The sequence below is a fragment of the Eubalaena glacialis genome, chromosome 15 (assembly GCF_028564815.1).
Source record: "Eubalaena glacialis isolate mEubGla1 chromosome 15, mEubGla1.1.hap2.+ XY, whole genome shotgun sequence".
NCBI lineage: Eukaryota > Metazoa > Chordata > Mammalia > Artiodactyla > Balaenidae > Eubalaena > Eubalaena glacialis.
In genome coordinates this window covers 90,698,042-90,719,914 of record NC_083730.1, presented here as the reverse complement: position 1 = coordinate 90,719,914, position 21,873 = coordinate 90,698,042, and the positions used below count along the sequence as shown (strand labels likewise).

The window sequence follows — 21,873 nt, the reverse complement described above, 5'->3', positions numbered from 1 at the left end:
ACCCAACTCAAACTAGTTTACACACAAACACACACATATATACACAATACTGTGTTGGTTCCTATAACTTTAAAATCCTATGAGCTTCAGGTACTGCTGGATCCAGCAGCTCAAGAGATGTCCCGAGGACCTGTCTCTCTCCATCTCTTGGCTCTACTTCCCTAAGTACCAGCTTCGTTCTCAGGCAGCCTCTTCCATGAGGTGGCAGATATGATTTCCAACAGCTCTTAGTTTATCTTCTTCCAGCTTAGTAACCCTGGAGGAAATACATACCTGCCTATATTCCCATAGCTCCAACAACTGTTGTGGATAGAACTTTTATCGGCCAATTTCACCTTCAACTAACTGAAGACTGCAAGGAAATGAGATGCTCTACTCAGCGAGTCCTGAGCCATGTGCCCACGTGGAGATGGAGGGTCCACCTCACTTCAGTGTCGCTGTCTAGGTGGGGCAAAGGGGAGGGCCTGAAAAGAAGAGTGGGGATAAATGCTGGAGAGACAAAAGCACCTGATGTCCACCAGCATCGTTATAACCAGACTCAGCCTATGTGTCTGTTCGAGTCCCACAAAAAACCGACACCAAGAGAGTATTGGACAGTGATATGATTTACTGGGAGAAACGCCCGTGGAGATAAAGGGCACGGGGCAGGGTAAAGACAGAGAAGTCTTCAGATCAAGATGCAGGTGTGCATGTGCCCTCCACATCCACCCCTGTCCTTGCATGTGGCAGGACCTCTGTTTCAAGGCTGAATAATACTCCATGGTTTGTAAATGCCACATTTTCTTTATCACCTGATGGATATTTGAGGATATGCAGGGGTTGTTCAGCAGGTGTAAAGTTCCAAGACACGAAAGTTCTAGAGATCTGCAAACACTGTCCCTCAGTTAACAAGACATTTTTGTGCACGCGAGCATTTGTTAAGAGAGTAAGTCTCACGTTACACATTCTTACTACAAAAAAAAGAAAGATGCACGTCTGCTGCCTGAGAAAGGAGAGTGGGAAGCAAGGGGGACTGGGCAGGAGGTGCCCCGAATTCAGCACAGTTTGAGAAGTTTCAGCAAGCTCACGGGGTCCCCAGAGCACAGGCTGCCCTCATGGGGTGCTCAGTCAGGCAGCACCACCAGGCTCAGCCATCAGCCAGAAGCAGCTGGGGAAGAGGAAAAATAATAGTAACAGCAACAACATTTACTTATTGGATCCTCAGATAACACTCTGACGGAGATTCTCAGATTATTCCCTTTTTACAGAAGAAATAGAGACTTAGAGAGATAAGATGCTTTGCCCAAATTTGAGCAGCTCTCAGGTTCACCCTGTATGGTTGTTCGGGTTGTGTACTGCACAAGGGAGCTACACCTAAGAAGTGACATTTACACTGTCAACAAATAGTTACTTATCTGGGAAGCAGGGCCAAGAGATGGAGAGATGAACACACTGTGTCAGGTCCAAAGTTGTAGCAACCGGAGGCTGTCAGTCAGCTACTCACCCTGCAGCTGGCTCTCTTGACGGGAAACCTGATGTGTGAGTCTCCAGGGCCCCTGCAGCCTAGGACAGCTAACCTAGAATCAATGACATCCCACTTAATTTCCCAATGATCTTTTGGTTTATCTGCAACCTCCACGGGTGCTTGGGGCAAATCTCTTCTTTGTCTCTTTATTAAAGGCCTCTGAAAATGGAAATTGTTGCTTTTAATTGACCAGAGGAACAATTACTCATAATTTAACTGTTTAAAAATTCTAAGTGTGAGGACTACATTCCTATTTCCTTAAGACACTCTTAATTTAGGAACTTAAGATATACAGAATATATATATCATATATAGGATATATTATATTATTATAATTATATACACAATATACATAATTTATAATATTTAATTATATGTATTTTATATGTATTTGTATTACATGTATATTACATGTATATGTTATGTTATATATTTTATATGTATATGTATATAGTCACATATATATGTATATTTTTTTTCTACTATTTTACAAACAGATTCCTGGCAAAAATATTTAAAGGAAGACATTTCTTTAAGAGCAATTGATTGTACCAGTTTTTCTTTCCCTTAAAAATGTTTTTTGAATTACTCATTGCAAATAAAAATGAGAGTGAAGGGTAGGATAAAACGTAGAATTCAACTCTTTTGTAAACAGAGGATAATTGCTTTGTGCCCATGAATCTTTGCAGTCTTGATTTCAGCAATTTGGGATGGCTAAATGTGAAACCATTCAAGTGAAGCCTAGCTAAACGTTCAGTGTCTGTCCTCTTGCAAAAGTTTGGAAATATTAAGAAAATGTTTGCTTTTAATTTTGGTTAGTTCATTGAAAGGGTCCAAGAGCAAAGATTGTGTGCTCTTAGTAGGAATTTAATTATTAGAATGAGTTATTGGGGTCTGACAGGCTCCACGAAAATTCAGGAAAATAGAATTGGTTGGTATTAAAGCATAAAGTTGTCAGCATTGCTAGGTGAGTCCGTATTCATGATTTTTTCACTAGACATATTGGAGTATGCTGGATTCTGATACCTGCTCGTGACCTGCAAGAATCTCTTGTATGCGGGCGCGAGTTTTCTCCCAAAGCGGGCATCTTTGGACCCCAAAATCAGGAAAATGCACTGGGTTCTGGAATACCTCTCCAATGTGCTCTGTATGTGAGTGCACACATACTTACGCAGTCATGTATATGCTACATATGACTGTGTACATACGTAATTGCATGTAAAAGACAGTATGTGTTTGTTTCTCATGAGTACTTTTTGTTATCCGTGTGTCACGCTCTTCCACGTGCATCAGCGGAATGAGTGCTTAGGTGACTGGGGTCAGCCCACCTGCACATAAAACACCTCGGGGGCTGTTACAACGCTGATGCCTGGGCCTCACCTTTGTCCAGTTGAACGAGAACTTCTGGGCATGATGATTCTACCACACTTGGTGGGCTCAGCCCCACAATCTTAGTGTGGGTCAGCATCTAAGTACACATCCGGGATAACCGGCAGGTGTGATGTTCTGTAGCGTGCCGTCGTTCACTGACCATCAGCACTGGCTGATTCTTTTTTCTTTTTTTTTTAATATTTATTTATTTGGCCGCGCTAGGTCTTAGTTACGGCACTCGGGCTCTAGTTCCCTGACCAGGGATCGAACCCGGGCCCCCTGCACTGGGCGCGCGGAGTCTTAACCACTGGACCACCAGGGAAGTCCCTACACTGGCTGATTCTTTTTTTTTTAATTTACTTATTTTATTTATTTATTTTTGGCTGTGTTGGGTCTTCGTTGCTGTGCGCGGGCTTTCTCTAGTTGAGGCGAGCGGGGGCTACTCTTCCTTGCGGTGCACGGGCTTCTCATTGCGGTGGCTTCTCTTGTTGCGGAGCACGGGCTCTAGGCGTGCGGGCTTCAGTAGTTGTGGCACGTGGGCTCAGTAGTTGTGGCTCGCGGGCTCTAGAGCGCAGGCTCAGTAGTTGTGGCGCACGAGCTTAGTTGGTCCGTGGCATATGGGATCTTCCCAGCCCAGGGCTCAAACCCGTGTCCCCTGCATTGGCAGGCGGATTCTTAACCACTGCGCCACCAGGGAAGCCCTGGCTGATTCTTTAGAGCATGGCTCCTCCCCCAGGACGTGCCACCCGCCCACCTTACCTAGAAGAGGAGCCCTCACTCTCTGTGCCCCATCGCACCTTACCCATCTTCATAGGGCGTCTCACTCCCTGACATTGTGCCCTGAATCTGTATCTTGGTCATTGTCCAAATCCCTTCCTAAAGTTCCACGAAGACAGGACTTTTTAACTGTTGTATCTCAAGTGTCTAGCATATTCTAGAAAGTGCTTGGAGCAGGCTGGGCTCCCCTGAAGCAGACCCTGAGATGGAAGTTAGCCTGTGGGATATTCCTTGGGGATCCACACGTGTAGAAGGGAGGGGGCAGAGCACGGTGGGGCGAGGAGAGGCTGAGTGCAATGCAGCCCCCAGGAGGGCTCAGCAGGCCCCAAGGGGGTCCTGGGGCTGGGAGTTGGAGCGAGGATGCTGGACCTCTGCATGCTCCCCCCGACCATTGATCAGTCACCAGGTGCGGGCCTCCCTGGAAGGAGAGCTTCCTTGGGGGAGGTGGCTTTCTTCAGCTGAAGCCATCTGCCGAGGGCTGACAGCGGAGGACCATCTTCCAGCCGCACTCCTGGCAGCTGGGGGAACTCACCCTTCCTTCCTAGAGACGGGGACCTGGGGGACACATCACAGCAAGCACCACAGTGCTCAAATATATTTCAGAAAGTGTGTCTTTCTGCTTTTCCCCCAAAAGGCAGTGCTGTGATTTTTGAGCTTGCATGCATGTACTTCATCTTGGAGACTTATCCCAAGGAGCAGGCTTGGAGGACAGGGGAGAGTGACGCAGGGAAGGAGGAAAGCCACCAGAGAGCTGTGGGCCACAGGGCTCAGTCCTGCTCAGGACCCTCATAGGAGGCATGCAGAGGGCACCTGAGAATCATCTGCCCAAGACACCACGAAGGGGAGTAATCCCCTACCAGCTCCCATCCCCCACTGGTCCAGGGGCGACCAGGACCCTTAGCGCCCTTGCACTTCAAGTGTGCACATGCATCCCGGCGGCCAACAGGAGGGGACCAGCTGTCCTGATGTGCCCAGGGCTGCCCCACTTTGAGTGCTGAAAGCCCCACCTCCTAGGATGCTGTTCCATCCTGGGCAACCCGGGTTGGTTGGTCACCCCACGAACCAATTCCTCCAGGTGTCAGTGTGGCAGTCAGAGACAATCTTCTGGGCTACGCCTGCAGATGCTGACTGCAGGAGGAACCATCACAGGTGAGCGCGTATGAGACAAGACACAAGAGGTGTCCGGTACAAAATGCCAGTCATCTTCACCCTTCCTCTTGATCAGCCAGACATCTTCATTCAGAAAATTAGATACACCGATTAAGCAAAGATCTGTTTTGCCGTGGTTGAATTAGTTGCTTCTTCCTTGGCTTGAGGGAGTGTTTCTGTGGCCTTCTGCTTTCAACCTGGCCAAAACTCTAGGGTAAAATAGAAGCGTTTTCAAAAGCCCCAATATTTAGCAAAGGCCTGGAGCGTAGGTTGTTTGCATATTCTTGAATGGCCGACTTTCTTGGGCATTTGGCTTATTTGCTTTCATTTGTATACGAGTAAGGACAAACATTTGGCTCCTGGGAAACCTTCCGGACCTGCCGGAAGCCGCAGGCCCTGGGCAAGTCTCCTCACGTCTGATGATTGTTGAATCTCAGCCGCTGTCATGAAATTAGCCTCAGGTGCTCCGGGGTTGTTTGGATTTGGGGCCAGTGAGGCATTTGGCAAGAGGGGGCAGGAAAGGTTTGTCTGTGCGTTGTTCCACACCACGAGCTAGTCTTTCTTTAAAAGATCCTAAGGTGAGGAGAAAAAGCACTCTTTGGATGTGAGTGATTAGAAATATCAAAAACTTAATCAAGGAAATGTGTGCTTTGGTACCTTTAGTATGATAGGACAGCCTGGACGCAGATGTATTCATTCATTTTATGAGCCCCTCTCTCTCGGCCTCTGTGATAGATGGGCATTTCTGTCAGTCCTTGACGCCAAATGTTTTTCCTCTGAATGTTTCCCTGAAACCACTGAGTTAGTTTGGACTGCATCCCTCCGATGTCATCTCCAACTGCAGGGCATCCCACACCCAAAATCACCGCATCTGTGACATCTTCCGCATGACTCTTGGCATCTCAGCGTCCCAATCTGTTAGAGCTCATGACATGTCCTTTCATGTAGGATTTAGCCCTCTCTTGTAACTGCCTGATGCTACTAAGGAAGAGAAAAGCTCTTGGTTAAATTTAAAATTTTAGTGCTACTAAGATAGAAAAAAACTCTCGGTTCTCGTTCATTTTATCAGACTCCTGAAAAATGTATTGAACTAGAACCCTGTGTTAATTCAAGGAATGCTAATTCAATCCCTAATATAAATTCCTGCCAAGTGTGTACGTATTTTCATGTAGTTATTTCCATACCATTCACCCACCATCCCATAGTGCTGTCATATTTTTGTTCTTCAATTAGGCAAATTCCTTAGATACGAATGGGATGCTTGCAGCCTTGAGTGAGCTCATGTACACGAGATGTTATCTACGCTAATTAAACTAAGATAGAAGAAACCCACTGTAGCATTTCTCGCTGCTTTTGACATCTGTCCCTTCCTTATATACATTCAAGTGCTCCGGGAAATCTGCTGGAGGAGAGGTCTGGGGGCCAGAAACTACAAACAAGATCTTGCTGGAAAAGGAAAAAATGGAGACAACAGAGAGAAATCCATGTCCCCCAGGTCTCAAAACCACCCAAAGATTTTTTTTTTAATTGAAGTATAGTTGATTTACAATGTTGTGTTAGTTTCAGGTGTACAGCAAAGTGATTCAGAAATATATATTCTTTTTCAGATTCTTCTCCATGATGGTTTATCACAGGGTAGTGAATATAGTTCCCTGTGCTCTACAGCAGGACCTTGTTGTTTATCTATTTTATATACAGTAGTTTGTATCTACTAATCCTAAACTCCTAATTTATCCCTCCCCCACCCCCCTTTCCCCTTTGGTAACATAAGTTTGTTTGCTATGTCTGTGGGTCTGTTTCTGTTTCATCGCTAAGTTCATTTGTGTCATATTTTAGATTCCCCATATAAGTGATATCATATGATATTTGTCTTTTTCTTTCTGACTTACTTCGCTTAGTATGATCATCTCTAGGTCCATCCATGTAACTGCAAATGGCATTATTTCGTGCATTTTTATAGCTAAGTACTATTCCATTGTATATACACCACATCTTCTTTATCCATTCGTCTGTCAGTGGACATTTAGGTCGCTTCCATGTCTTGGCTATTGTGAATAGTGCTGCAGTGAACATCGGGGTGCAGGTATCTTCTTGAATTATAGTTTTGTCTGGATATATGCCCAGGAGTGGGATATGGCAACTCAAAAGTATGGCTTTGATTCTTAGACTCTTGAACATTAGAAACCTGAAATGGACTGAGAAGGATTTAGAACTACCCACAAGCTATATTTTTTAAGGAAAAAGCACAGAACATAGGATGTTGGCCATCATGTTTTCTAAAAAAATAAGAAAATATATACTTAAATGCTTGTACATGCATAGAGTCTTCTGGAAGGAGGCACAAGAGACTGATGATGACAGTTACTTTCAGGGTGGGGAGCCTGGGGAGCTCAGGCTGGGAGGGGGAGGGGCTCACATTTCAATGCACATGCCTCTTCCTGTTCTGTGTGACTTTAAACCATGAACCCGTATCAACTTCCATTTCTTATACTGAAAAATAATTAACAGTTGAAAAGAAAATCTCCAAGGAGGTGTTCAGACTTGAAAAGCCAATCTAAAACGCTTCCAACCTATGACAAAGCTTTATGAATTTTAAAAAATCATTGAAAGGAAACCTGGACTTATTGACAGCAGTATTTCTTTGCATGGCCATGCCGTCTGAGATCAGACTGTCATTTCGGAGCTGACTGGTGTGTTCTGGGTTGGAGTCCGAGGCTCAGTATAGGAGAGAGCCTGGAAGTGCAGCCCCAGGAGCCAGGATGCTTAGATTCCTGACAGCTGTGACCTGGGCCATTTGATGCCTTAGTTTCCTCTCTCAAAAAACATAGTCATGATAACAATACTTAACTCACTGAGTTATTATAAAGATTAAATAAAACACGAAAAGCACTTAGAACAGTGTCTTGAGTATAGAAAATACTATAATAAACACTAGGGGGGCTTTTTGAACCAGTTTTGATATTTTATTAATAACTAAAGCTCATAGTTTCCATTCGTTTTTAGTGAAGTATAGTTGATTTACAACGTTCTGTTAGTTTCTGGTGTACAGCAAAGTGATTCAGTTATACATACGTATACATATTTTTTCAGATTCTTTTCCATTATGGTTTATTACAGGGTATTGAATATAGTTTCCTGTGCTATAGAGTAGATCCTTATTGTTTATCTATTTTATATATAGTGGTGTGTATCTGTTAACCCCAAACTCCTGATTTATTCCTCTCCTATCCCTTTTCCCCTTTGGTAACCATAAGTTTGTTTTCTATGTCTGTGAGTCTCTTTGTGTTTCATCGCTAAGTTCATTTGTGCCATATTTTAGATTCCACATATAAGTGATAGCATATGATATTTGTCTGTCTCTTTCCGACTTACTTCACTTCGTATGATCATCTCTAGGTCCATCCATGTCCCTGCAAATGGCATTATTTCATTTTCTTGAGTTCACTCTTGGTGAAACTTCTATGTTGTGCCTTCTATGATTTTTGACCAAAGCATAATGATATGTAACCACCATCGCAGTATCATACAGAATAGCTTCACTGCCCTAAAAATCCTCTGTGCTCTGCCTATTCATCCATCCCTCCCTCCTTCCTAGCCCCTGATCTTTTTCCTGTCTCCAGAGTTTTGCCTCTCCCAGAATGTCATAGAGTTGGAATCATACAGCGTGTAGTCTTTTCAGATCGGCTTCTTTCACTTGGCAACATGCGTTTAAGGTTCCTCCACGTCTTTGTCTGGCTTGATAGCTCATTTCTTTTGAGCACCGAATACTCCTTTGTCTGGATGGACCACAGTTTATTCATCCGTTCACCTGCTGAAGGACATCCTGGTTGCTTCCAAGTTTTGGCAATTACGAATAAAACTGCTAAAAACATTTCACGTAGACATATGTTTTTCAGCTTATTTGGGTAAATACCAAGGAGCACGATTGCCGGATCATATTGTGAGAATATGCTCAGCTTTCTAAGACACTGTCTTCCAGGGTGGCTGTGTACCATTTTGTATTCCCGCCAGCAATGAAGGAGAGTATCCCTCTTCTGCATCCTCGCCAGCATTTGGTGGTGTTAACGTTCTGGATTTTAGTCATTCTAATGGGTGTGTGGTGGTATCTCGTCGTTTTAATTCGCAGTTCCCTGATGGCATGTGGAGCATCTTTGCATCTTATTTGCCATCTGTGTACCTTCTTGGGTGAGGTATCTGTTTAGATCTTTCACCCATTTTATTTTTTTTTTTCTTATTGTGAAGTTTTAAGAACCCTTTGTCTATTTGGGTTGCCAGTCCTTATCAGATGCATGCAGATATTTTCTCCCGGGCTGTGGCTTGTCTAAACGTTAGCTGTTATTACTATCATTCGCCATCAGTCATGTAAATTTAGATTTGCAGTATTCTTGTGCCTTTCTCGCTAAGAAATGACGAGGGTTGGTTAGCTGCTGCCTTTACCTAAGAACAGTTTTTTATCATTTTATTTTTGATTGAAGTGTAGTTGATTTACAATGTTGTGCTTGTTTCAGGTGTACAGCAAAGTGACTCAGCCATATATATATATATGTGTGTGTGTGTGCATATATATATATATATACATATTCCTTTTCAGATTCTTTTCCATTACACGTTATTACAAGGTACTGTGTATAGTTCCCTGTGCCATATGGCAGGTCCTTGTTGGTTATCTATTTTATATATAGTAGTGAGTATCTGCTAATCCCAAACTCCTAATTTATCCCTTTCTCACCCCGTTTCCATTTGGTAACCATGTTTGTTTTCTATGTCTGTGCATCTATTTCTGTTTTGTAAATTAGTTCATTTGCATCATTTTTTAAGTGAGAAGCGACAGCATGTTATCTCCATCTCTGTGCCAAGCCCTCGGTCTTAGCATGACCCATCAGATCTCCTAACTGATCCAGCCTCTCCTGCACTCGCCTGCCAGGGGTGCACCAGAGGAAGACTCTGTGGGTGAGGACAGATCTGGGGTCTCACTGGATAAGGGATTCCCTGTGGGAGACCTTGCTGGAGATAGGAGTTCCACGTGGTGCCTGCCAAGAGGCGGGGAGGGAGAACTTCTCTGCAGGTGGCCTGGAGAAGCATTTTCACTGCAAAATTCAGTCAAAAGCCAAAGAAATCTGTGCCAGATGTTTCTGCCTAAGGTTGCTACCCTGCTTCTTTTGTCCCGTTTGGGAAGGGAAACGGGGGACCCTAAGATGGTTTGCTTACACCCTCCTCCATGCCCTCAAAAAGAGTGTGTCCAGCCAAGGGGAGGTGTGGCTGCCCTCACCTGCCATCTGCTGGGCCCCCTGCACCAAAGCCTGCAGCCAGTCCTGCCAGGAAGTAGCAGGAAATCCTCCAGGTAACATCATGTGCCACCTTGGTGCTTGTGACGTGGCTCTCCTGGGTGCGGGCTTCCACCAGCCTGGGGGCAGGGCTCAGCCTTCCTGACGGCCAGGGTGCCCGCAGGCTCCTGGTGTCCATCTAGCAGACTCACTATTCCTGACTCACTTTTCCACTTCCCATCTGAAATATGTCTCTACTATGCTTGCCTACGTGTCTTCTCTTTCATACAGTCTGAGTGTTACTTATTAATAGAAAAGGAATGTGTTCTGGCCTCACCTCTCTTTAGTAAGTGATTTCCAGCCAATTCTGTTGAGTTCCATGATGCCCGGGTGTGGGTGAGCCTGATTTTCCTCACCATCCTCACCCTTCTAGATGTCCAAGACCCAACCACTCGTCCATGGATTCCATCACATCCTGGAGTCTCGATTAAGGAGACTGTCCCATCCTTCCACCTCCAGGGAACTGAAAGGCAGTGAAATGCAGGGTCAAGGAGGAGAGCAGTGTTGCATGAGACCAAGGAACCCAGCAGGAGCCAGACCACGTCAGACCTGGCGGCTCATGTGAAGAATCTACTATATTACCCTAAAGCAGTGGAGAACCTTGGATGAGTTTTTAGAATAGTGTCCAGAGAGTCATGTGGTAGTAATATGATAAGTTTGCATCTTTAAAGAATGCTCTGTGCAATTTTTTGTACAAATAAAAGTGGGGCGCATGTAAACTCTGTGACCCACGTATGTACCCACAGAAAAGCCTATGTCTGTTCATCCAAAGACATGTGTGTGATGGTCCATGGCAGCACTATGTGTCATAGCCAAAAACTGGAAACCCCCAAATGTCCACAAATAGGAGAATGGGTACATCAACTGTGGTGTATTCACACAGTGAGAAGGACTGAACCACATAAATCAGTCTCACAAACACAAGTACAGGGGATGTGATCCCATTTATACCAAAGACTGAAAACAGGGAAGACTAAGCAAAGATATCAGGAAAGAGGTTAGCCCTTACTCAGGTCGGGGTGGGGCTAGGCCTGGAAGGGCATGAGGGGCTTCCGGTGTGAACCGCAGTGCTCTGGCTCTGAACTGGGTTCTGGTTACGAGTTTGTTCACTGTGAAATGTCATTGAGCAGAACAGTCATGATGTGTACACCTATCTGTAGGTAATAAAACAGTTAGACAGAAAATAAGTCATAATAAGAGTATTTAAATAATAAAGGGAGGAAGGAAGGAAGGAAGGAGGGAGGGAAAGAAGGAAGGATGGATGGAAGGATGGATGGATAGATGGATGGATGGATGGATGGATGGATGGATGGATGGATGGAGTGAGGGAGAGAGGGAGGGAGGGATGGATGCATGGAAGGAGGGAGGGGGAGGGAGGGAGGGAGGGATGTCAGAAGTGTAGCAGTCATTTCCAGCCATGGCACTGCCACCCCACCACCTCCACCGAACAAAAGGTGCTGCAGGGACACCCCCTGAACTGCTGGTCCAGGACTCCTGTGCCACCAGTAACGTCACTTACGGCGGTGGTGAATAAACATGCTAAGTAGGTAACGCTGAGTCGACACAGGCACCATCAGGCTGCATTTGCGATGCGTCTTTTAGATGGCATTTGTGTTAGCCTCGTAAGCATTGCTGTCCAGAATTGCTGGATATTAAGCAGAGAATCCTACGGCGCAAAGCAGCCAGGAAAGCTGGGCTTTTGTTGAAGGACTGAGAGGAACAGGGGGCTTCATGATCCGTTCTCATTCACCTTAGAAGATGAAATCAAAGCCAGAGCCTTTCAGAACAGACGGGTGGATTTCATCTTTGTAAGAAGCTACTCAGATCAGCCCGTTCTTTGTGGAATGAGAGGGTAATAGAACTACCCCTTTTCTGGGTGCGGGATGCCCTCCCGTCAGTAGCTCTGAACTGTCAGTGTAAATGAGAATCAGCTGTGGCATCCGTCAAAATGGAGATTCACTGGCTTAATTGGGAGGTCTCGCCTAGGAGGTCCGCTCGTTTTCTGGAGCTGCCGTAACAAATTGCCACAAACTGGGTCACTCCATTCATTCTCTCGCAGTTCTGGAGGCCTGAATTCCAAAATCAAGGCATGGGCAGGGCCGCGCTCTTTCCAGAGGCTCTAGGGGAGGAGGCTTCCTGCCTCTTCCAGCTACTGGGGGCTCCAGGCATCCTCTGGCTGTGGCCGCATCCTTCCAACCTCTGCCTCTGTCATCACTGGCCTTCTTCCCTCAGTCTCTGTGTGTCCTTTTCTGTCTCTTACAGGGACACTCTCATTGGATTTAGAATCCACCCTAATCGAGTCTGACTGCATCTTAACTAATTCCATGTGCAAAGACCCTATTTCCAAATAAGGTCACAATCTGAGGTGCTGGGTAGACAGGAATCTGGGGGAATTCAATCCACTATCGTAGGTCTGCAGAAGATCTTGGAGGTCTGCATTTGTTAGATTTTATTCTTCTTTGGCAATATTCCACATGGTTTCAAATAACAGTGAAATGTAGTCAGTCCTCATCTTGCGTAGCACCCTGTTAGTGGAAACTCAACCATCAGAACCATGACCTTGATCCATGACCATTCAAGGTGAGGAACCTGCTGACATGAACCATTCTCCACTAACACAGGACAAATCGAGGGCTGCCTGGAGGAAAGGACATACTAAGAAGCTCGTGTCATAGGTGGTGCTATCGACTGAGGGGTCTGTGTCCCCCCAGAATCCATACGTTGAAACCTGGTGCCCAATGTGATGGTGGCAGGAGGTGGGTCCTTTGGGAGGTGATTAGGTGAGGAGGATGCAGCCCTCACTTTGGGATTAGTGCCCTTATAGAAGAGACCCAGAGAGCTCCCTCACTCCTTCCACCCTGTGAGGACAAAGAGAAGACATCCATCTATGCAGCAGGTAGCGGGTACCAAATCTGATGGAGCCATCATCTTGTCCTTCCAGCCCCCAGAAATGTCAGAAATAAATGTCTGCTGTTTATAAGCCACCCATCTGGTCATTTTTTAATAGCAGCCTGAGCTGACTAAGACAGGTGAGTTCTGCAGAAACAGATGCTGAGCTGGAATTTGGAGCCAAGATGTCTCGGGTCTTTTTTTTCCTTTGTTGGCCTATCTGCTCAGCATGTAAGGTCTTATAGTTCCCCCACCAGGGATCGAACGTGTGCCCCCTGTAATGGAAGCGCGGATGCCAGCAAATGGTGCTCCTGATGGCAGGCTCCCACTGAAGGGAGATCTGAGCAGCACCCCCCACGGCTGCTGTGCATATATCCTGCCGCCCTCGTCAGACTAGACCCTAAGGTACAGAGCGGTCAATAGCTGTACTGAGTGTTTGCATGCAGAAGCCTCAGAACTTCACATATATTAACTCATTTACTCTTGAAACAACCCATGAAGATGGAACTATTATCACCACCCCCATTTTACAGATGAGGAAACCAAGGCACAGAGAGGTTAAGTGACTTGCCCAAGGTCACACAGCCAGTGAGTGAAGGAGTTGGAATAATATAAAACATCGTGGAACATCTGGATCCAGAGATTAGTGACACTAGACTGCCTTGGGATTTATCCAGAAGGAAAAACTTACACAGACCCCGCCATTGTGAAAAAGTTCTGAACGAGTGCTACTGGTTTCTTCTAACCCTGCTGTGCTTTCATTGTCCTTATTTAAGAGGAGTTAATTCTATTTATGTACAATGATATTAGTTTTCCATCCCTGACAATAGTACAAGTTTTTTTTTTTTTAACTGGAAAGGAATTGATTCTTGAACTCTAGTTGGGAGAGCTGGAGCATTTAGGGGAAATGGATGTTTGCTACTTCTTTTGAAATGAATCATAAAAGGAGGACAAAGCTAGCACACCATTGTAAAGCAATTATACTTCAATAAAGATGTTTAAACCTAAAAAAAAAAAAAAAAAAAAAAAAGGAGGACAGAGGGCTGAAAAGTGGATAGATGTGTGATAAAGCCCATCCAGAATGTATTCATTACAGAAACTAGGTGGTGGGTGTATGGACGTTTGCTGTACGATTCCCATTTTTCTTTGCTTAAAATTTGTCATACCACCTAGAGGGGTGGAATAGGGAGGGTGGGAGGGAGAAGCAAGAGGGAAGAGATATGGGGATATATGTATACGTATAGCTGACTCACTTTGTTTTACAGCAGAAACTAACACACCATTGTAAAGCAATTATACTCCAATAAAGATGTTAAAAAAAAAAAACGAAAAAGTGCTCAAAATGATGGTTCTCAATGGAGGGTGACTTTTCAGCTCAGGGGACGTTTAACAGCGTCTGGAGACATTTTTGTTGTCACAGCTGGATGGGAGGTAGCTGCTGGCACGTAGTGGGTGGAGACCAGAGGTGCTGCTAAACCTCCTACAATGCCCTGTGTAGCAAAGAAATATCCATCCCCAAATGTTGACAGTGTGAGACTGGCACAGGGCAAGAGTTACTTGGGTTGGTTGTTATTAAAATTCTTTTTTATCAGAGCACTCATTGGCAACCATGAGAAGACAATGGTGACCCTGTGACACAGGCCACATGGTGGATAATTTTGAGAACAAAGAAAAGAGAACGTTCACTGAATGTGTTATTCCTTCTGACCCCGGAAAGACAAAGTGAGAGTGTAGGGTTGTGTAAAAATGTTCTGTTTTGATTTAAAAATAATGGAGCTTCTTGGGGACTTAAATTTAGGGTTTTAGAAGAAAAAAAATAGGCTACCTAATATAGATGATTGCAAAGATGCCAGAATATCCCTGTTCAATGTCATAAAAAAGACCCATTGTGGTGACACAGAAGGGGCCCCAGATGCTCCTTCCAAAAAGGGCTCTTGAAACCAAATAGGACCCTATGGGACCTTCCCAGGGACAGACCCCACCATGTCCCCTGCCTCTTGTCTGTAGAAAAGCTTTAGCCTCCTAGGCCTTCCCCAAGTTGCAAAGAGCAAATTTAATCAGAGAAGTGAGAAAATGCAGAAACAAAGGAAAGCAGTAAGGCAGGATAAAATAATAATGGTTTAACCATGAAACGAAGTCAAGGACCTTTAGTTCCTTCTCAGGGGCTGTAGATAATATCCTGAGCCATATATCCTTGAGTCATATCCTTACTAAAACCCCCATCAGGTGGAGGAAGTTGACTGCATGCTGACCACCAGCACGTAGACCCCAGACCTGTTGGAGCCAGAAAATTGATAAAGGAGAGTCCTGAAACATCACCCTGTTACCTCACCACCAACCAGTGTTCACCCCCTGCAACCTTCACCCCCACTGTTGCCTTCAAAAACCCTTCCCTAAAAGCCATCAGAGAGTTTGAGTCTTCTGAGCATGAGCTGCCCATTCTCCTTGCTTGGCACCCTGCAATAAAGGCTGTACTTTCTTCACCACAACCAGGTGTCGGTAGATTGGCTTTGCTGTGCGTTGGGTGAGCAGACCCAGGTTCAGTTCAGTAACACTTTCTGCTCTGCTTCAAGGAGCCCTGGCAGCTGACATCCTCCAGCTGTGAGCTCCTTGGGACCCTGTTTCAAGCTGGCTCACACGCTTCTTGGGGGCAGCCCCAGCTTCTCACTAAGAGGGCGGTAGAAGGGTCTGGTCCTTTTCACCAAAGCAGGGCTCCTCCACTGGGCATCCAATCCTGGCTCCAAACTACTCGTTTGAGCTGGAAGAAATGTTGTCAGATCGGCATCTTATCTGAGAGCTTTCCTACCCATCCTTATTCCTTCCTTATTCTTTCACAGATGTCACTGCCTCATAAACCATTCATCTCAGCATCTGCTTCCCAGAGAGCTCCACAATCACACTGTCTCATGTAAGGAACAGGATGGCTGCCTGTGAAGCCAGAATGGCCTGGATTCAAATCCCAGATCCAATACTTCCTAGCTGTGCAAACTTGAGCTCCCCTAACCTCATTGTGACTCAGTTTGCTCATCTGTACAGTGGGTATCATAATACTTCCTGCCTTGTTGGGGTACTGTCAGAATGAAACAAGTCCCTGCATGGAGGCCCTTGGAAAGGTGCCGGGTAATAGAAGTCCTCAATGCTAGCTTTAACCATCACTGATAGATGAAGCCCCCTTAGGAACCAGCTGTCCCCTGAGCTGCCTGCCAGCCTCCCCTACATTCAGGCTGGCCATTTCCTCCAGAAGTAGGAAAACAATCTCTAGGGATTGGACTGAAGGCTGTATTAGTCTGCTCAGGCTGCCATAGCAAGATACCGTGGACCAGGGGAGCTTAAACAACAGAAGTGTATTGTGTCACAGTCCTGGAGGCTGGAAGTCCAAGATCAAGGTGTTGGCAGGGTTGGTTTCCCCTGAGGCCTCTCTCCTGGGCATTTAGACAGCTGCCTTCTCCCTGTGTCCTCACCTGGTCTTCCCTCAGCATGTGAGCACCCCTGACGTCTCTCCGTGTGTCCTAATCTCTTCTCACCTGAACGACCTCATTTTAACTTAACTGCCATGAATTATTGGACATGTACAGTCACTTGTATTTAAACAAGAAGGAATGAACAGGTCTTGTCAGCTCACCTAGACCATCCCGTTTCTCTGGTTCAGCTCCCAGGGGGAGTTTGTAATGTTTAACACTCAAATGCAACATCCAGGTAGATGGAGAGAAAGACGGATGTCGGGCTGGAAGGACCAGTTCTGTCCCATCGGCTCTTGCAAGAACACTTCTCAGCTGGTCTGTCCTGGGCAGACGTCAAGGATGCAGTCAGGGGCCAGGTCTGCCCTTGGGGGCGTCAGGCTGGTGTCTTCCCAACTGAAGGTCAACAAGTCTTAGGTCAAGTTCCCTGGAGTTCAGGCACCATGTGCATGAGACTCATTGAGGAAAGACCCCCGGGAAGTAAGGAGGTGAGGGATGAGGGGGCAGAACAGGACAGGGGAAGAGGTGGGCCAGGATGGTGTGTTAGATTCCCGGGGCCACTGCCACAAACAACCACAGACTCGGGGTCTTAAAACCACAGAAATGCCTTCTCTCACAGTCCGGAGGCCAGGAGGCTGAAGCCATGCTCCCTCCGGGGGCTCCAGGGGAGAAGCTGTTCCAGCTGCCCGTAGCAGCCGGCATTCGTTGGCTTGTGGCCACGTCACTTCAGCGTCTGCCTCATCTGCTTCTCTCCACGTGGGCTGCTGTTCGTCTACGTCCAGCCTCCTCTGCCTCTCCCGGATATGGACACTGGGATTGCATTCGGGGCCCGTAATCCAGGATGCTCTCATCTCAAAACCTTGAATTTAGTTACATCCACAAACCCTTTTTCCATAGAAGGTGACATTTACAGCTTCCAGGGATCAGGACCTGACATCTTTGGGAGCCATTATTCAGCCTTCCACAGATGGGGTTCAGGAGACCCTGCTCCCCCAGGCGGGCTCTGGAGTTTGAGAGGTGCTGCAAAGGTTGTCCTAAGATGTACTCATACAGCCAGTGTTTGGCCACAGACTGCCCCAGGGATGAGCAGGGGTGGGAAGACCTCACCACCACCAGGCATCTCCAGTGAGGCCAGGGAAGTCAGAGGAAGCCCTTCAAAGTCTCTCCCCGTCCCTCCCTCCTTCTCCCCCTCCCCCTCCTCCTTCTCTTCCTTTGCTGCTTCCTCTGAACAGACTTGAAAGTCTTTGGAAGCAGCAAGAGACCAGGAGAGCCAGCAAGGCAGTAACAGCCATAACTTGCAGCGGCCGGGCTGAGTCACAAGCGTTACCAAAAATGAAAGATCTCTGATGCCTCCTAGGCTGGAGTCTCATCCATGCAAGGACGACAACAAGCAGGTCCCAGTGGTACCACAGACTCACAGCCACGCTTTTTTCACGAGCATCCGTCCCCCCCAGGCAGGTGTCATGCCCCCAAACTCCCCAGCACACAGGCTGAGTAAACCCCACTTACCCGCAAAGTCTTTCCCCCAGGAGCCCTCAGTCTTTATATTCTACTCTACTATAAATTCTTCTGCAGCTTCACACACACCCTTCTCCAGGGTGCAGCCTGAAAGGCCCCATGTGGCTCCTCCCTGACTTTTACTTACTTCGTTTGCATGCATTTTTTTTTTTAAACACTTTATCACTCACTAATTTTTTTTTTTAATTTTATTTATTTAATTATTTATTTTTGGCTGTGTTGGGTCTTCGTTTCTGTGCGAGGGCTTTCTCCAGTTGCGGCGAGCGGGGGCCACTCTTCATCGCGGTGCGCGGGCCTCTCACTATCGCGGCCTCTCTTGTTGCGGAGCACAGGCTCCAGATGCGCAGGCTCAGTAGTTGTGGCTCACGGGCCCAGTTGCGCCGCGGCATGTGGGATCCTCCCAGACCAGGGCTCGAACCCGTGTCCCCTGCATTGGCAGGCAGATTCTCAACCACTGCGCCACCAGGGAAGCCCTGCATGCAGTTTTAATCACGAGAAAGTCATTAGCCTGAGGCGGGGAGGTCCCGTACCCTGGCATTCAGGGACGAGGCGTGAGTAGCCTGTATAAGACGAAGACCTCTGGCCCCTGGTGCAGACCCCAATTACATTCTTGGCTTGTTTCGAGTTTGCGAGAATTAGGATCCTCTCAGCCGCCACCTCATTATCTTGTCTGTCTTCATAGATCTTATTCACCCAGCCCTAGCCTACTCAATCCGTTAATTTGGTGCGTTCTATTTTTTTTTTAATTTATTTTATTGAAGTATGAAACAATGCCATTTGCAGGAACATGGATGGACTTAGAGATGATCATACTTAAGTCAGACAGAGAAAGACAAACATCATGTTATCACTTATAGGTGGAACCTAAAATATGGCACCGATGAACTTGTCTACGAAACAGAAACAGAATCACAGACCTAGAGAACAGACTTGTGGTTCTCTTTTTATTAAAACAGATTATTTTTATTAATCAGATTATGCCCAGGCATGTTGCAGTGGTCAGAATAAGCTCCATCAATGTGATGTAACAAATAATCTGAAATATCAGTGACTTCAAACAAGAGGCGTACCTGCCACCCATGCCGCCTGTCCCTTGTGGCTTTGTGGGGGGCTGTCCCTGTCACAGACTTTCAGGAGCCCGGGCTGGAGGGGCGGTCCCCAACTTCTCCCCCGCCGGGCCCCAAGCTGGAGGGATGGGGACCTCTGGAAGGTCCCTTGTGGGAAATTAAAATGTTCCCGCAGGAGGTGACCCGTGTCGGTTCCACTCACAGCTTATCGTCGACGGGTGAGTGAGACAGGTGAGCCAGAAGGACAGTCCCACCATGCCACCAAAGAAGAACCAAGTGTGGTTGGCAAACAGTTTTAGTGATGCTTCCACGCGCAGAGCAAGGACAGGGGCCGGGCACGGAAAAGCAGAGGGGCCGGGGGCAGAGATTTACAAACCTCCCATCAAAGGTGGGTGCTGTTCTTATTACTTGATGTAAACACACACACACACACACACACACACACACACACACACACACACACCATCTCTACCTCAGCGCTCCGCCCCGCCGACCCAACACTGCCCTTCCAAGTCCCGGGCATCAGTTGCCTCCACGCATGTCTGCTAAGAGTAAGTGCCTAGGTGTCAAGCCCTGCTTTCCCTCTGCTTACCTTCTTCATCCTTTTTGCCCGTGTCTAGCCCCAACGTTTTCTTATTTCCTCAAGGAAAAAACACAGAGTTTTAAAATCAAAACAAAAACACATGAAGACTTAATTTTCTGCTCATGACTATGCCCAGCACACCAGGCATCTGCGTCTCTCATCCACGGGGATTTAGGGGATGGGCTTTTACCCATGATGATCTCCACGTGTCTTTTCTTAGAACCCCTGGTTTGGCAAGAGGGCCCAGAAAATTAAGGTCATGAAACAGCTTCTTTTTCTGAAACCAAATCTTGTCAGTATTTCCTCTCTCTCTCTCTCTCTCTCTCTCTCTCTCTCTCTGTCGGCTTATCTGTGGCAGTTCAGCCTGATTCAGACTTGAACGGCATAAAAAGAGAAAGCCTAAGATTCAAGACTCGCCAGCCCTGAAGAAGAAAGGGCCGTGGCCAGGACACAAGTTACAATAAAGCCACCTGGGCTGGTTCCGTTCTGCCTTTCAATCAGGTTTAAGTACTTCCGCTATAGGAGGACCACCAGCTCCAGCTCATAAGTGGACCCGGGCCCATGTTTCCCTCCGAGTCACTGACCATCCCCTGGAGGCCAAGCCTCCCAGTGCCCCCATGCGTGTGCTGTGCCCTTGTTCCCTCACCAGGAAGATCAAAGGGGCCGTCATTAGCAATCCTTTCTAAGATGTTTGAACAACCTAGTCATTTCTGCTTTGCTTTCCTTCACACCCCTCTAAGTGCTGGAGGGAAGGTCTGCATCCTTTAAAAAACAACAGACTGCGAGAGAGCATCCAGGCAAGAGTGATGCCTGTGCCGGAGGCGGGGCAGCTGGGGGCAGACTTGGGTTGAGTCTGGTCTTTTCCACTTCCCAGCTGTACGTCCTTGGGAAATGGTACCTAATGTCTTGGACCTCAGGTTGACCTCCCGTGAACTGACAGTAACGGCACCCACGTCCTGGGCTCTCGTGACCACTAACTGGGACCACGCCTGGGATGTGTTCAGCTGCTCGGCCGGGCACGTATTAAGTGCTCAATAAACCAAGGGCCATGCTCCTGCCCATCCTCCCTCCAAGCTCAACCAGCCAAGCCCCAGAGCAGGGAAGGAGCCCTCATGGCCTCTGCCCATCCTTGCTCTCCCTCTCTGTGGCCATCTCCTGCTGGGACAAATGACCACAAGCCCGGTGGCTTAAAACCACACACATTTAGGGACTTCCCTGGAGGTCCAGTGGTTAGGACTCTGCGCTTCCACCACAGGGGGCGTGGGTTCGATCCCTGGTCAGGGAACTAAGATCCCACAAGCTGTGCAGTGTGGCCAAAAAAAAAAAAGTTACTTGAAAACCACACATGTTTATTCTCTCACAGTTCTGGGGGCCAGAAGTCCATCAGCTTCACAAGGTATCAGCAGGGCCTCACTCCCCCCAGAGGCTCTAGGAGAGAATGATTCCCAGCCTCTTCCAGCTTCTAGAGACGCCTTCCTTGGATTCCTTGGCCCTGTCCTGCATCCTCAAAGCCGGCCGTGTAGCATCTTGCTTTGGTGACACATGTCCTTCCTCTGTCACGGTGGTCGAATGTCCCTCTGTTCCTCTCCTATAAAGACACTCGGATTATATTTAGGGCCCACCTGGATAATCTAGGGTCATCTGTTCATCTCCAGATCCTTAATCACACCCGCAAAGTCCTTTTTGCCACATAAGGTAACGTACCGGTTCCGAGGATTAGGACCTGGTATCTTTGGGGGCCATCGTTCATGCTACCACACGACCCCAAAGCTTTGCCCCAAGTCGTGTTTAGGATGAGCACGAGCTCCCCTGGAGAGCTGGGAGACAAAGACAAGGGGACAAGGTGTTTTCTTTGAACTTGGCTTTTCTCTCAGACGTGGGCAGAGGGGAGCAGTCTGGTACACCAGCACAAGCTGAGAACGTGTATTCCACAGCCAGACCCCAGGGCCGAATCGTGGGACCACAGTCAAGCTCCTTTAACTCTCAGCTTCCGCATCTGGAATATGGGACTAATGGGAATGCTTGTCTTGGGGTTGTTCTGAGGATGAAATGAGCTAACATGGGCCTGCATTAACGTGTCTGGATTCTCTGGAAAGCAGAGCGTGAGCCACGGACTCGAGGGCGGCAGGTGTATCTGGGGACTGACTCCAGGATGTGGAGGCGGGAGTGGGGGGCAGGACAGGACACCTAAATGGAAGAGACGGGAAGTGAATCACTGAGCTAGTTACCACGG

At 47.1% G+C, this 21,873-nt stretch overlaps 1 protein-coding gene across 1 annotated transcript in view; it reads left to right on the top strand.

Moving 5' to 3' along the window:
* Window positions 1-21,873, top strand: part of TMEM132D (transmembrane protein 132D) — a 691,888-nt gene that overhangs the window by 657,166 nt on the left and 12,849 nt on the right. The window lies entirely within an intron of this gene.